This window comes from Eptatretus burgeri, chromosome 3 (assembly GCF_056783735.1).
Source record: "Eptatretus burgeri isolate ZD-2024b chromosome 3, Ebu_testis_v1, whole genome shotgun sequence".
Lineage (NCBI taxonomy): Eukaryota > Metazoa > Chordata > Myxini > Myxiniformes > Myxinidae > Eptatretus > Eptatretus burgeri.
Genome location: NC_140963.1, coordinates 33580469 through 33597568, shown reverse-complemented (window position 1 = coordinate 33597568; position 17100 = coordinate 33580469). Strand labels below are relative to the sequence as shown.

Here is a 17100-nt window from a genome sequence, read left to right as displayed (position 1 = left end):
TTCAATGGAGGTGTACACTAGTAAGTAAGTAGTGCAGGGACCGTTGCTCGTCCTCAACTCCCTGACTGGTTAAATAAGAAAGAGTATGTGAAGAGAGCAATGATAACGTTGCAACAAGGAATTGCCAGTACAAAGTCTGCAGCCATGCTTGCGGCCTGTGCAGTATGGAGAATCTGCCAGGAATACTTAGTGGGAGATGGACACAATGGCCCAGCGTTGAGAGCCTCGGGGGAAGGGAAAGGGGGTAAGGGTGGACTTTTGGGTCTGCCACAGCAACCCACTGAATGATAACAAGCTGCCACAAAGCATATAAAGCTGTCAACAATGTTTTATTAATACATACCTTCCTGCAGGTTATTCCCCGCCCTGGCGACAACTTTTATTTCATGCCTCATTAACTCATAATTTAAAAAAGGGGAGACTAAATGCTCTGCGCACATATTGACGGCTCCTTTGATGTGGCCAAGTCATGCGGGTGCATAAAGGGGCAGGTGTGGGGGTGTAAAGCGGTCGGGGTGGGGAGATGGAGGGCGACTTTGTTCAGCTTCCTTTCAGAGGGTTGGATTTGGAACAATAGAGGAGATGGTACAGGCCTCTCATACCTCCTGGGCCTCGCAGGGCTTAAAAAATTTGGCTTGGCCTGTTTTGGAGCTCTGCTCTGAGCATGTAGCTCATGATACCGGGATCCCATGAGGTTTAAATGCCATATCGTGTTCAATGTTGATTTGTCCATCGTCCACTAATCTCCTTTAAATGGATGTAAAACTGCACTGATGTCTCTTAAAGCCCTTGTCCAGCAAATTATTGTAAGCACTTCCATGACCACAAGGTATAATGTTATTTGCAATGTTTAAGGCTCAAGAAGGACAAGGACATTATGAGACTTCACCATGCTTTTATGTGAATGACAAGGATATACGACTAGATAAACCATTACAGGCATGGGATTTGAACCTGGAGTCCCCAAAACACAAGATATGTGCTGAGATGGGAGTGTAAAACAGCCCAGTTCCAAATATAAAATGCCAAAAAGCCAAAATGGTGTGACTCGATTCTACGGCATGACTCGTGTTGGTTTGTATGACACCACTTACACAAACCTGAAAATCCGTTTGACTCTCAATGGGATGGGGAATGTGTTCCTGCTCCGAAATCTTTTAGCACTGCATGAATAATAGGGTTCTTTCCTTTTTATTGGCCAATATTCTCACAGAATTGTCTGTGCATGTTAACCAAGTCACAGCATCTCTCATATAAACAGGCCACATGTGTTAACAACTTGGGCACCTTCTAAATCTCACGCGTAGCAGCTCTCCGCCGAGTAAGGATCAGTCGTGGTGTTACAGGTTGGGTCGACATGACCTTTGTGTTCAGATTAAAAAGGAAGGGAATGCATGCACAGCCTTGTGATATATTGTCGGCCGAAGGCGGGATCTTGGCTTGTTCATAGAGCACTTAAGGTGTGCTCTCCTCATAAACTCTATTGATTTTTTTTTTCCTGAAAAATTGCACACTAGCCTGTGCAGAATTCGGAACTTTTGTTAGATTTTCATTACACGCCATAAGCTGTCTATAATATGATTTCCAAATGAAAAAGTAACGTCCGCCGAATGGCATCACCTTTCACACTCATTCAAAATCTTGGATCTGCTGATTTTAAAACTCTCAATTATGTCTTCACTTATCCTTACCTGTAATTATTTTCTACTCTCATCAATCCAACCAAATCTAACATTCTTACAGTACTTATTAAAAGGTTTCCTCCACTCCTCCTCATTCACTTGCTCAATGCATCCACCTGCTGCCCCACTGTCAGTGGATTACCTTTTTCACAATCTGTCTGCTCACTCTTCCATAAAATAAGATTCTGTATACAAAAATAGTAATAATAAAAGACATCGGAGGAGGCAAATAGACCCATCATGAATGTACCACATCCACACCCCTCAACCTCAACCCAATCAACAAGTCCACGAGCGCACTCAACATCCACTGTCCATCATACACCATTAACCCAATCCAACCCAACATCAACTCAATGGGAAGGGAGAAGGGGAAGGGCATGGGTACATTAATTGATAGGACACCAAAAATTCACATCTGTGAATTTATTGTTTTGTTTTATTTAAATGGTTGGGGTGAGGTAGTTAGTTGCGGGTTACATGAATAACTAGATCAACACTCAGTAAAGCACGCACCTCCACCAGGCTGAATAGTTTATGTTTTGTATCCCAATGATAGGTCGGAACTAAATCCGGACATGATCAAAAATCTAATTGGCTTGTTATTGTCACCTAACCAACTCATCCACGTAGTTTGGTCATAACTTGCATGGCCATAACTTTTTGAAATATCATGCTATATCGATTTTTATCCCCATCTCATAATTGGAAAGAATCACTTAAAAACAAATTTAAAATCTCATATCTGGATTGGGATATTCACCAATATTGAATCGATTCATCCTTGTCACACACCCAACGTATCCACAAAGTTTTGTCCGAAACCGTCCACAACGTTTTGAGATCTCATGCCATAAATCGTTTTTGGCCCTATATCTCTCAGTGGTGAAGAAACACTTCAACATTCTAGGATCCGGATCTTCACCGAAATCGAATCAATTCTTCCTCGTCACACACCCAACTTGTCCACCAAATTTCGTCCGCAACCGTCCATAACTTTTTGAGATATCCTCTTCACAAACAGAAAGACAGGGGTGAAAACATTGTCCCTCAGTCCACCTTTGGTGGCAGAAGTAAAAATTACATGTTGATGCTTGACAACAACCACAACGCAGAGAACCAACATCTCAATATACCGAGACAGCACAATAAGCACACAACACCAACAGATCACCAAATTTAATCATGGTCTCCATTGGATTTCTGCTTATGTCCCAGTATCTCTCTATCCTCATTGTTTCTATTTATCTTCCCAATTCCATTTTATACATATCTCTTGTCCCTGCTGCTATGGTCTTCTTAGGAAGACCATTTGATGCATCAATAATAGTGCATTTGAAATATCTTGCAACTGTCAAAACTCTTTTTATTTACTCTCAATGAAGCTATCTATGCTCCTTGTTCCTGTTGCTGTCCATCCTGGTTAAAAAAAGCTTTCCTGCATCTATTTTATCAATGCCTTTCAACACCCTAAACATTTATACAAGGAATGTCAATGCAGGAGAAGGCCATCTGGCCCATCATTTCTGCCAATTTCCATGTACGTACCCTTTATGCCTAATGCTTGTACCTACTGTACTGGGGATACCAGGGGACATGGATATTGGCAGAAATGATAATTTCTGCCAATGTCCATGTACGTACCCTCTATGCCCAATGCTTGTACCTACTGTACTGGGGATAACAGGGGACATGGATATTGGCAGAAATTATAATTTCTGATCTCAGATGCGTCCGCTGAGTCGTAGAAGTATAATTTGTGAGATCTCCTCGTAATCACCTCTTTTCTCATATTAGCGGGCCCTTTGGTCCATTGAACCAAATTTTCATTGGTCTTCAAGGCATTGTAGCATACCTGCCTGCTGTACTGCTTGAGCATTAGTTTGTCTTTCACCAAACCCAGATGAGCTTTTGCCAGGGTGGTTATTATGTGTTCGTTATTATTCTTGCCAAATTATACTCCCATTATTATTAGTATTAATTAATATATGCTTTGTTACAATGTTATCATTATTTTTGTTATTTATTACCTCCGCCACTGAAGGTGAAGGCGGTTATGTTTTCATCCCTCTCTGTCTGTCTGTGTGTAGGATATCTCAAAAGATTGTGGACGGATCCAAATGTAATTTGTTGGGCAGGTTCGGTGTGTGACAAGGACGACCTGATTAGATTTTGGTGAAGATCCGGATCAGACGACTATAATTTTTAAAGTGATTCTTCATCATTGAGAGATCGGTCCAAAAACGATATACAGCACGATATCTCAAAAAGTTGTTGACGGATTCGGATGAAACTTGGTGGACATGTTTGGGTGTGTGACCACAACAAATTGATTCGATTTTGGTGAAAGTCTGAATCCGGATCCCGATACGAGAATTATTTAATTTTCAAGTGATTCTTCACCGTCGAGAGATAGGGCTAAAAACGATATAGTACAGTACAGCATGGTATTTCCAAAATGTATTGGGCCCGATATGTTCTCGTGGATCAGGCATTATGTGGCGGAGGTATGCGCTCTACCGAGTGCCCTTCTAGTTTTATAAATAGAATGCCATGCCAGGGAAGGACCTATGAAGCTTCCCTATACACCTTACCATTGCATTCATTGAAAACATGGAAATTCTTCAGAGTTCGTTGTAGTTAATGAGCCTAATCAACTCAGGAGATCATGACGATCGTTTTGGTTTATCACACTCCAAATTAGAAAACTCCAGTAGAACTCCACAAAAAACTTGCATCACAACACCTCATCCATTCATAGTAGAAGTTAAAAGTGCAGTCTCCCTGAACCACTCCTCCTAGTTTAGTCCATCTAACCTGGTGGTGATATGCTCAGAAGAGGTACATTGCTGGTATCATCCATTGATGAAAAAAAAATACTCATCAAATGATGAATTGCATGGTACTCTTCTTGTGTTAGCATTATGTCCTGGTGTGCAGCATTAACGCATTAATTAAATATATCGAAGTCCCATGCTTCCTGTCCCAAACACGACAGCAGAAAACCAATAGCCCTTGGAAGTGTTTATTCTGTTTGGTGGACTTTGCTCGCAACACCACGTCAGAGGAAACATGAGAAGAAATGGATAGATGTGAGAGTTACAGTTGAAGGTGAGTGAATCAATTTTTTTCAACAACAACAAAAAAATATGAGGTCCCTTATAATTGCAATCTCAACACAGGAGGAGGACATTAGTGGGGCAACTTAGCCAAATATAGCATAACAATTGTGCATTTTGTGAGGAAAGCACCAAATTTGGCACACGAGTAGCCTATCCTATTATGAACAGATTTGGATATTGGGCCATCTCAAAATTTTTGATGGCAGTGGAAAATGGCTGCCACAGCCATCAGCGGCTGAATTTGAGATGGCCCAATATCCACATCTGATCATAATATGTTAGGCGACTAGTGTGCCAAATTTGGTGCTTTCCTCACAAAATGCACAATTGTTATGCAAAGTTGCCCCACTACATGAGGCCCATCAATGCCTGCATTATGGTTGTTTGTCCTTTAAAAAAAATAGAAATACTGAGTGTCAAGCAAGGAAGCAGTACGTACCATTTTCAGTCTTTCATATCACACAGCCATGGTTCGAAATCACCAACATCTCAGATAGAACGGTTAAGCCACCGAAACTGGCTGGCTATTTCCTGATTCTCCAGTAGTATCATGTGAAGTTTCCAACAATTGTGCTTGCTGAGCTTCAGAGACTGCAAAGTGACTGTCTTGCCGAGGCGAGCACTTGATCTGTCGCGCCACTCCGACAATAGGACGTGTAATTTGCATTGGTCATAATAAACTGCACATTTGAAAAATAGCAATGAACACGGACAGAAAAATGTGCAAAGTGCAAGAATCTAGAAGGCAAGGAGGAAGTTATAACATGAGCACCTGTGAAGTTTGTTCCATCACAGGGTTAAAGGCAATTATGGTAAGGATGGGCAAATTAGATGCAACGACGCAGAAGAGCAAAGGAATGGGGTCTCACATTAAGCGACGGAGAAATGAAATTGGCGATCAAACGTGAATGGCTACGGCATTGGGCCTGCGCATACTGACATCTGCTTTGGCACTCCTCAGACCGTTTCATGCAGGTATCCTATAATTCTCAGACATTTAGCCTTGCACAAGTCCTAGAATGACAATAATGCTCAACCAGCACCACAGTAAGCACCTTGTGCTTCCCTTCAGTGGCCCCATTATTGGTGATACTCCAACAGACTCACTTTATCAGTGCCATGGCAAGTTCAATGTTTCACCAACTCCTCCTGCTCCAAGTATGGATCTGGTTGAAACACCCTGTGTATCCTACGTTGGACGTTTTGTCCAAACTTGAAATGATACCTTGAAAATGTCCGAATTCAAATATTACAAATGTGCCACACAAATTTGAGTGCTGTACTCATTCAATTGGGTTTTGTCTGGAATAATTTTTTGCGTTTTCTAATAATTGCTTTCGTCACCTCAGGCTGTGTACTCACTCTTAAAGATGACACGGCACAACTCAAGACAATTGGATCTTCTAATGACGTGATCACTTTCCCTAATGCAGAAATCCATATCTGTAACCCCTGGCCTATCATCTGCTTGGTGAGTCATCTTACAACCAAATGATCACTGAAAAAGCTGGACAACTGTGTCACTGCATACAGTTTGTGATGATACTTTCGCTTCTCAAAACCACACAAAAATTGAATACAATAAGGTCAACAGTCCACCTTTTGTTCTCCTTGGAACATTATTAGATCACAATTTCAAAGATGTCTCCAAAATGAAAGAAAGGGATAAGATTTACCCTCATGAACACCAGCGTTAGAACGTCGGACACTTCATGATTTTCATTTCTAACTCACAAATTGAACCTTGCTCAGCTTTCTATTACAAAATTGTACAATACCACCAAGAGGGAATATAAAAATTATGCCACTTATGGTACAAATCTGGACTTAAAATAATAACTGTTTTCATGACTTCTGTTCCCGCCAATTCTGATATTTATTTCGAAATAGATTTTTTTCAAGATTTTGGTTCTTGTGCTCTCTGTTCTAGTGCGAGTTTACAAAGCATTATAATTTTAGAAATAAAAGTTATCGAGATTTATATTTTCGAGAAATCCCAACAATTGAATAACTGAGGGTTCTGATTCTGATGTGCCATACTCTGTTATCGAGCATCAGTGCTGCCAAAGGAGTTGATTGGCAAGGGTTATATTGGGTGGTTTGCCATTGCCTTCCCAGCAGTCGTCAGGGCAGGAATTTGGCCATGGTGCCATGATAGCTCACCTACTCTTCATGAACACTGTGAGATCTTCAACGTCCACCAACGAATGTCAGCAGATGGGATGCCATTTTGAACCTGACCATGTGCAAGTCATTCCAAAGACTTTAAAAAAAAACAAAAAAAAAGATCCTCACTGCTTTCTTGCTTTGTGCTCAGCATTTTAAAAGTATACAGCATGGGCAAACAGCTACAGGGTGGCAACCATTGTGCAGGCTTTGACGAGTTTAATGGCCTTCTGCATTGAAATTCCTTATAAGGGATCTTATCTTCTTTGTCTTAAAATTATTATTATCGAAATGTAGTGGAAATTTATTGAGATTTTGCAACCCAATTGATCAAAATGCATGTTCTTATGAGCACAGTAGGAGATAGCTGGTTTTGAGTTGAGAGGAAAGGATAAGTAGAGGTGTTTTTTTTAAATGTAGAATGATAAATGAAGGATACCAACATCGCTGTACCATGAGCAAGAGCAGTGACAGGCATGCCTGGGCACTGTGGTTTAATTCCACAAGCCTGAAATGTATTTAATCTCACAGAAGGCCCTCCAGGGTGTCAACATGCAGTCCATCAAGTCCCGTTTGCTATCGTTTGCACTGTGGATAGGTCAGGGTAAAAAGGAGCATGCAATAGGGTGTGGGTTAACTTTGCTACAGCGGGCAACACCATTTTAGACATGAGCCTCGACTTTGAATAAAATATATAAATAAATTATTGTGACACACATCATTGCAATCGCATAGCTCAAGAGGATGGTGTTCGGGTCATCAAATTTGCTCATGTCACACATACAAAGCAAACCCACTGCCTTTTCAAATTTGCGTGTGTATGGCGTTTCTCGTACTCACCCCACAATCATACCCTCATTTTAGTCGCCGTTTCTGCAAAACTCATGCTTCAGCATCTTTACCCCATGCACGCGAAGCGAAAAACGGGGTAAAAGCCGCTGTCACACCTTGACGATTTAGCCAGCGTATGCCGACGTATGAAAAAATTGTCTAAAACGCTGGCACACGTTGAATACGTTATGGGTAAGTTTTGTATACGTTAAGAGCACGTGGGCATACGTCGTAGTACGCTGGCATACATGCAGGCATACAAATTTTAACATGCTCAAAATTTTTTGACGTATGCCAGCGTATGACTCACACGTTCCGCATACGCTGGCCATAGGTTGTAGGCACGTTACGCGATCGTTGACACACATCGACACACGTTACTTGTGAGTTACTCATAAGTCGAAACACGTCGAGGTAATGTTTAGCATACCCGAAACTTATTTCTAACCTATGAGTAACGTGTTGTAGGTACGTTACGCGATCGTTGACACACGTTACTTGTAAGTTACTCATAAGTCGAAACACGTCGAGGTAATGTTTAGCGTCAGTGTTCCAGACTCCATGGTTTTTTTTCTTCGGCATGACAGTGATGTTGACACTTCGATTTCTAGTGCGGTTATAATATAATATAATTAATAGGCTGCCGCTAAACAATTTAAATCATAACCGCACCATAAATCGAAGTGTCAACATCACCGTCATACCAAAGAAAAAAAAATAAGCCATGGAGTCTGGAACACTGACAGGTTCCTCCTGTGTGAACCCCATTTGTATATACCAATTCCGCTAAACGCTGCCAATACGCCATTATATGGTAGCTGTAAGTTAGTAACACGTTCAGTAAGTTCTGTGGTCGTTCAGAAGACGTAAAATACATCGACAGACGTCAATATGCGTTGGAGATACGTTACACATAGGTTCAAAGCACATAACTCATAGGTTCAAAGCACGTTAGTCAGAGGTTAGAAATAAGTTTTGGGTACGCTAAACATTACCTCGACGTGTTTCGACTTATGAGTAACTTACAAGTAACATGTGTCGATGTGTGTCATCGATCGCATAACATGCCTACAACTTATGGCCGGCGTATGCGGAACGTGTGCGTCATACATCGAAAAATTTTCAGCATGCTTAAAATTTGTCGACGTACTCTGCGTACTACGACGTATGCCAGCGTGCTCTTAACGTATACAAAACTTACCCATAACGTATTCGACGTGTGCCAGCGTATTCGGCAAATTTTTCAAACGTCGGCATACGCTGGCTAAAACGTCAAGGTGTGACAGCGGCTTGACACTTCGATGTGTAGTGCGGTTATGATTTGAATCTTCGAGCCGCAGCCTTTTAATAGGCTACGCCACGTGATCGTCGGCGATACGCTGCCGCGCGCTATGCATACGTTAGACTATCGTTGGACATAGGTTGTGAATGCCGACAACACGCTAAGCATTCGTTGGTATAAGTTATCTATATGTTATCGAAACGTTCTGTGTACATTACTAATACGTTATGAATACGCCCAAAACTGGAAAAAAAAAACATCAATAGTTCAGCGTACGCCAGCGTTTTACATACATTTTGATACGTTGCCATACGCTGGCTAAAACGTCAATGTGTGACAGCAGCTTAAGCAATCGGTTCACTTTCTCTGTCTGTCCGACTGTCTACAAGCATTAGTTTACAATTGAGGAACAACTTAATTTCAATTGACTGTTATATTTTGAACACGAATCGGAAAACAAATTTGAAGTTCAACAACACTTTGACTAAATTTGTCCCGATCACACATGCGCAAAGGGGAGTGAGATAATATTTTTAGTCTGTCTCCCTGCCTGGCAGTCAAACAAAATTGAAAATCATTCCAAAGGAAACGTGCTGCTTTTAAAGATGCCAGAAAGGACACAAACAGGCATGAATAACTAACATAACATGTTAATTTAGGTGGTGTAAAAGACGCTGCATCAACAGCGGTAATCTTCTGAATTATTTTTTTTCTACAACCTTTTAAATCTTGATTTTATTTTGATTGAAACATAAACTTGAACACTGTAGAACATAAATCACCTTGTTGGCACTTTCAGAAGTCTTCCGTCTAGCGGTGCTTGTATTTACGGCATTTTACGTCATCACGACCAATCATCAAGCTCATGTCCTGGTTCCTCAAGACTGTGTCAGGTAAGAAATCTGTAGTTTACAAATAAAAATTGTTAACAATTAATCTCAAGAAAGGAAATAACAGCGAATAACTTATTGACCAAGAAGACAGCAAGAGGACCTTAATTTTGATATGAAAAGTGTACGTTCATTGGGGAGCTGCTCAAGGCTGGAATGATTTACTCGGTCTACATTGCTTCCACAAGCAAGCCAAGAAGTGGAACCTGCCTTGGAAGTCATTTTAAGAGTGAGAAAGATGTGGATTATAGTTTTGCCACTTACATGATTACAATCAATCCATCCATTGCATAAAACAGAAAGAACAAGAGCGAGAATTACTTTGTAATACATGTCCCAATGAAGAAAACGAAGAAGAAGTCCCAAAGAAGAAAACGAAGAAGAAGTCCCAAAGAAGAAGTCCTTCTGGTCCAGAAGAAGAAAACGAAGAAGAAGTCCCAAAGAAGAAGTCCTTCTGGTCCAGAAGAAGAAAACGAAGAAGAAGTCCCAAAGAAGAAGTCCTTCTGGTCCAGAAGAAGTCCCAAAGAAGAAGTCCTTCTGGTCCAGAAGAAGTCCCAAAGAAGAAGTCCTTCTGGTCCAGAAGAAGTCCCAAAGAAGAAGTCCTTCTGGTCCAGAAGAAGTCCCAAAGAAGAAGTCCTTCTGGTCCAGAAGAAGTCCCAAAGAAGAAGTCCTTCTGGTCCAGAAGAAGTCCTTCTGGTCCAGAAGAAGTCCTTCTGGTCCAGAAGAAGTCCCGAAGAAGAAGAAGTCCTTCTGGTCCAGAAGAAGTCCCGAAGAAGAAGAAGTCCTTCTGGTCCAGAAGAAGTCCCGAAGAAGAAGAAGTCCTTCTGGTCCAGAAGAAGTCGAAGAAGAAGAAGTCGAAGAAGAAGAAGTCGAAGAAGAAGAAGTCGAAGAAGAAGAAGTCGAAGAAGAAGAAGTCGAAGAAGAAGAAGTCGAAGAAGAAGAAGTCGAAGAAGAAGAAGTCGAAGAAGAAGAAGTCGAAGAAGAAGAAGACGAAGAAGAAGAAGTCCTTCTGGTCCAGAAGAAGTCCCGAAGAAGAAGAAGAAGAAGTCCTTCTGGTCCAGAAGAAGTCCCGAAGAAGAAGAAGAAGAAGTCCTTCTGGTCCAGAAGAAGTCCCGAAGAAGAAGAAGAAGAAGTCCTTCTGGTCCAGAAGAAGTCCCGAAGAAGAAGAAGAAGAAGTCCCGAAGAAGAAGAAGAAGAAGTCCCGAAGAAGAAGAAGAAGAAGTCCCGAAGAAGAAGAAGAAGTCCCGAAGAAGAAGTCCCGAAGAAGAAGTCCCGAAGAAGAAGTCCCGAAGAAGAAGTCCAGAAGAAGAAGAAGAAGAAGAAGAAGAAGAAGAAGAAGAAGAAGAAGAAGAAGAAGAAGAAGAAGAAGAAGAAGAAGAAGAAGAAGAAGAAGAAGACGAAGAAGAAGAAGTCGAAGAAGAAGAAGTCGAAGAAGAAGTCGAAGAAGAAGTCGAAGAAGAAGTCGAAGAAGAAGTCGAAGAAGAAGAAGAAGAAGAAGAAGAAGAAGAAGAAGAAGAAGAAGAAGAAGAAGAAGAAGAAGAAGAAGAAACACAAATGTACCGTGTTTGGATCTATTCGGCAAAATAAAAGGAAAAGCAATTTCCTGATATATTCTGCAGACGAGAAACCAAATAGACGAGGATAACAAACTGGAGATAAAAATTTGTTTGCGAAAACACACGTTCTAGCAGATACCGGAACCAAAATGAAGAAGAATCCTTTAGAGCCTATCGTGTTTCGTTCGTTTCTCGGTTTTGCCATTTCATATTCAAACTAACTAACTTCAAAAAATAACCCGATGTACATCCATGAAGCAAAAACATGCGTACGGCTTATGTACATAATATAATGCATCGTGGTGATATACCGAGGATCATTCCAATTGCACTGGGCCATGGACTAACATCCAGGCCTAAGGCCTGAGGCCTGCCGATCTGTGCTGCTTCATGCAATGGCAGCACATGATTTTATTTGGGTGGAGTCAGGCCAGCTGCCCAGCCAATGGATGTAAAGCAGTGGGGTGGAGTCAGGCCAGCTGTCCAGCCAATGGATGTAAAGCAGTGGAGTGGAGTCAGGGCAGTTGAACACTGACCCAGGTACAATATGTGATATTTTGTAAGTCCAAAAAGGACATAACTATGAAAAATTGGCGAAATGCCCTGAAACTCAAACTTGTTCTGTAACGTATCAGAGTAAAGCCATGTACCAAGTTTCAGTTGAATATGTAAAAGGGTATGGGGGTAAAAAGTCTGAAAAACCACAGCTGGGACAGACGGATCCAAAAAATTTTCCAAATCCATTGGGACCATACTCTGTTCAGGGCATTGGTGCTGCCGAAGCAGTCTCCTGGGCTCTTGGGCACAATCCTGGACAGGGCACCTCTGTGATGCAGGATACTCAAATGGCTCAATCATCCCAGCAAGCTGGTACTCATTTTGCCGACCGCTGAAGGATGACAGGGTGAGCCAACCACACCTGGTATTAATTCAATGGCCAAGCGGGATTTGAACTCAGGACCCTAAGATCCCAAGCCCACCACCCTAACCATTAGGCGGGTGGACTGATGGACGGATGGCAAACCGATAGTCCCCTCCGGTGAAACTGGTAGGGAACTAATAAAATGGTAAATACTTGCTGCATGCCTCATATCAAAAGTAGCATTCACGATAACCATATTCACTGCAAAAAGAAAAGTGCAGAAAAACGAGGAGGGTCAATTAAACTGGGGTACCAATTTTTAAAATAAAATAATTGGCACCTAAAATTTACATGATCAAAAAATTGCACTTCTGCAACAATTAATCACATCGAGTTGGTCTGCTTGTTCCATCACACTGTGATTAGTTGTGCCAAAGAGTGGTGTTGTAACTGCAACTGTCAGAGTACTTAAACATTGCTCCCCTTTTGGAGAGGTTTTTTTATTTAGCTTCCTTTCACCTGGAGGTTCACTCCTCATTGTTGTTATCAAGTAAGAGCAACGACAACAATAATATATCACGATGAGTTGTCAGTCCCACAGAAGGTCCAAGTACTATCTCCTGAGGACAGTGGTGCAAAAGCAGTTTCCTGGACAATGGAACACACCACTTGTGTTGCTATTGTCTTTCAGTGGAAGGGGATTTGAACCAGAAATCACCAGGTTATATTACAAAGCTGACAGTTGAGTCACCCAAGAACCTCAACATGAGACAATCTGAGTGTCTCGGCATTTTTACTTTTGCATCGCAGACAGGTTACTGGCCTCTGTATTATTCCGCCTCTTTTGTGGTCTTGCACCCTCTGCTCTCTCTTGGCTCTGTCCCTCCCAGGTTTCTACAGACCACACACACTCTCCCAGTAACCCTCTTCTTGGTAAACTCCCAAAATCCACACTCACTGCAAACCTCCACCATTTGTTCCTCTTTTCACTCACCTGTGGAATCAACTTCCCCAGTCTGTTCAGTCCCATTCTTCCCTCCTGGGCTTCAAGACAGCTGTTCACCACTGTCTCAGGTTATCCCCATCCAATTCATGATCCCATTTCCAAGCACTACCTTTTTCCAGCTTATTGTGATTTTGCCGATATTATGCCGATATAATGGTTCATATTATGTGCTAGCTATGTATTTTACACGTCCAAAGTTATTTCAAAGCTCAGCCCAGCAATTAGCTTACTTGGTGTGCCCAATGAGCACACATGGCTCATGATATTGGGATCAAATGAGGTTGAAATGACATATATTATGTCAATTTTTCTTTCTCCTAATCCTTATTATTGATGTAATAGTCCACACATCTCTCAATGTCCTATGTGTGATGTATATGTACAAGCTCCTTTGTGAGCCTGAGACAATGAGAACAATAAGCAGGATTGCCATGAGATATTGTATGATCATGTTTTTAAAGTGACGTAATTTAAATTCTTTCAAATGTGAGGTTGCTTCAAAGAACTTGCAACAAGCCAGGTACACCATGAAGATACAAATCAATTGTGTATATGCTTTTCTTTGTTTTTTTTTTTTACTTGAACATGTCTGTACTTTGTTAAAGATGGAACAATTTACAATAGCTTCAGTGCATATGCATAGCAATTTACAGTATGCAAAACATCAATCTCTTCAAAGAAACTGATTCGATGTGTTGGCTTATCTTCACAAGGCCAGCCTCAAATAATAACTCTTTCAAAAGTCACTAACAGAAGTCTTTCATTGTTAAGTTGTCAATTTTGTTTATATTAATGATGTTTTTTCCACCTTTTACTGATGGTGGCTCTCATACCTAGATTTAAAGGGATGAGGGCCGAGCTGCCCAACTCAAAACAGCTTTACACAGGTGTAGTAGATCTCTTCTTCCTCTTTCGGCTGCTCCCGTTAGGGGTCGCCACAGCAGATCATCAGTATGATCCGCATAGTGATTTGGCACAGGTTTTACGCCGGATGCCCTTCCTGACGCAACCCTGGTCGCCTCTTACGACACAGGGATATGGTACACCTATTTTAACCGGGGCATACACCGGTACTCACTTCGCCGACCTCGGAAGGATGACAGGCTGAGTCAACCTCCTGGTGTGTGTTAATTCAAGCGGCCAACGGGGCTTGAACTCAGGACCTTTTGGATCCCAAGCCGCTATACCCTAACCACTACGCCAACACCAGGCTACACAGGTGTAGTAGATTCATTATCAAAATTCGTATTTTTCACACATGAAGACTAAATATTATCATAGAGGATGTTTTAACTATTTCTGTTTGCACTTCAAATTCAATGCACGAATTTGACTATTTTCAGCCAACAAGTTCACAACTTATGCTCGATATATGTATATATATATATATATATATATACATTCTGGAGATGTGAGGTGTTCAGAGTTGGCAGGATAGCCTAGAGATATGCACACTCGCCTCTGAGCTGTCGAGCCTGGGTTGCCATCTTGATCCAGCTATAAACTGTCATCCTGGTGTTTCACGGGCAAGGTGATTCATCAATGTGTGTGTCGTCCCTCATCAATGGACATGAAACTGGGAATCCTGTCTACCAGCATTAGTTGGTGGATGTGAAAGATGACATGGTGTCCTTCGTGAAGAGTAGGTTATCAGTTATTGTCGGCATATTGAACAAATTCCAAATTCCAGCATCAGAGTGACGACACATCCACGAACGCAACCACAGCAACACACGGCTTCGGTGGAACCTGCGCTCTATAGAGAGTATGGTTTAACACGAGATTGGATGAGTTCTAAAATGAGACAACAACAACAACAATTGTGGCAACACAGGTGTTTCATATGTTGCACCAATTTCGAGGAAGCATCAAATTAAAAATGCGTTCTGTCAGATTACGTTCCTCCAAATTTCTCGTGATCCAAAGTTGCTTTTTGTTCTCATTACTAACCCCATGATGCAAAGGAAGCAGATTTATGGCCGTAATATACGTCTCAAGTGATCTTTGATTCATGTATTTTAAACGTGTGAGATGAACATACCATTATCAATTCCCCTGCATGTGCTTCACACACGACTTTAAAAGTCATCATTCCCAACAAGGCATCAGAGGCACAAGGCCTATTGCTCTCACATCACAGACAGGTTGGTGGCTTCACAGATTTTTACCACCACTCCTCTGGTGTTGCTCCCTCTACTCTCTCAGCCATTCAATGCTCCCCAGATCCTTCACGATGTATCCATCTTCTGGTTAAACTCCAAAAATCCAGGCTCACTGCACTCTTCCAATATTTTGTCCCTCTTGTCTTCAGTTTGTGGAACTGTCTTTTGGAGACAGGTGAATTATTGCACTCCTCCCCCCAGGGCTGCAAGAAAGCAGTGCACCACCATCTTATGTCATTCCCTAACCTGACCTGTAATAATTTCTACCCCCAGTAACCCCACTTAAACCAACCATCTTACTTGGTATTTCCTACCCTCTCACCTCCCCATTGTCTTGCTCGTTTTGTCCACCTGTTGCCCTACTGACCCAGGCACTCCATTGTCTTGTCACATGTCCTCCGTGTTCTTGCTCTTTCATGAGCATAGAGCTTGTATACAAATAAGTGAAATCAGATGCATCGTGCATGAGATACTTGTGGATTACTACAACTCATACTATTTGCAATGACAATAGTGTTTCGTTTCCTCTTAATATTACTCAAGAGCCCTCGATGGTGTTGTGTGCTGCATTGTGTTACACAGACTGTCCAAAAAATTAAAATATTCTGTTATATAATTTCTTGTTTGATCTTATTCTTGCATATTATTATATAGTGATTCTATCAAAAATGACGGGTCTTATATTCTAGTGTCTTATAAAACTTGCATGACAAAGTTTTATTAATTTTTCGAAATATGGATTCTGAGAGCGGATACAGTTGTAACTCGGATGCCTCATTGCCACAGATCTACTTTCTGGTGGCTCTTTATTCCAGTCTTTTTGTTCCATTGTGAAGACAAGAAGAAACAAGACTCGATGGTGTAATGGTTGGAGCACCTGCTTTGAGTATGGGAGGTTGGTGGTTCAAACCTTAGCCTTAGCCAAGTCATACCAAAGACTTAAGTATACCATCAGAGATGGGGAATCCCCCGCCATTGAATGAAAAAGGTCATACATATTCCAGATAATGAGGGAGGTGAATTGGAAACAAGACATCATCTCGAAAAAGTTCCCCAGGGGTGAGGAACGTAAAAACCAAAAATAATTGAAATCAGATAAGCGGTTTTCCATTTATAACAAAAAACATTTTTTTCAAGATGGCCACCCCAGTCAGCCATCTTGGATCTGGCCACGCCCAAAATCAATAGGGTTCTTCCTTTTCAAGTGGTACATGTGTGACCCAAATTTCAAATCGATACGGCAAACAGTTTATGAGTTATCGCACTCACAGCGATAAATGTTGACGCCCGGACGGACGGACGGACAGCCGGACGACCTGGGTGACAACAATATCCCCCTTCCGCCACGCGGCGGGGGATAAAAATGGTTCGTGCTGCTTCCTTGCTTGACGGTCAGCATTTAAAAGGACAATTCCCAGAGGTTGGCATTTATGTGGAGGAGAACAATTCCCCCGAGGAAATTCCATGTTGAATGCTGTGAGAAAGGCAGCGGCATTGTTGTGGCGGAACTTGTACCGAGAGTGCCCGAGGAAGTGATGATA

General features: G+C 41.7%; 1 protein-coding gene across 5 annotated transcripts in view; it reads right to left on the bottom strand.

Annotated features, from left to right (window-relative positions):
- Nucleotides 1–17100, bottom strand: part of LOC147029652 (uncharacterized) — a 443651-nt gene that overhangs the window by 404041 nt on the left and 22510 nt on the right. For 2 of the 5 annotated variants that reach the window (XM_085872860.1, XM_085872862.1), the window contains exons 2-3: nucleotides 9866–9985; nucleotides 7500–7558 (exon numbers count right to left, since the gene is read on the bottom strand). The exons of 2 other annotated variants lie outside the window; for them this stretch is intronic. The gene's annotated coding sequence lies outside the window, so the exon portion shown is untranslated. Of the gene's footprint in view, nucleotides 1–4699; nucleotides 5433–7423; nucleotides 7559–9865; nucleotides 9986–17100 lie in introns of those variants that run through there. One more of the 5 variants, XR_015056005.1, reaches the window with a different exon arrangement.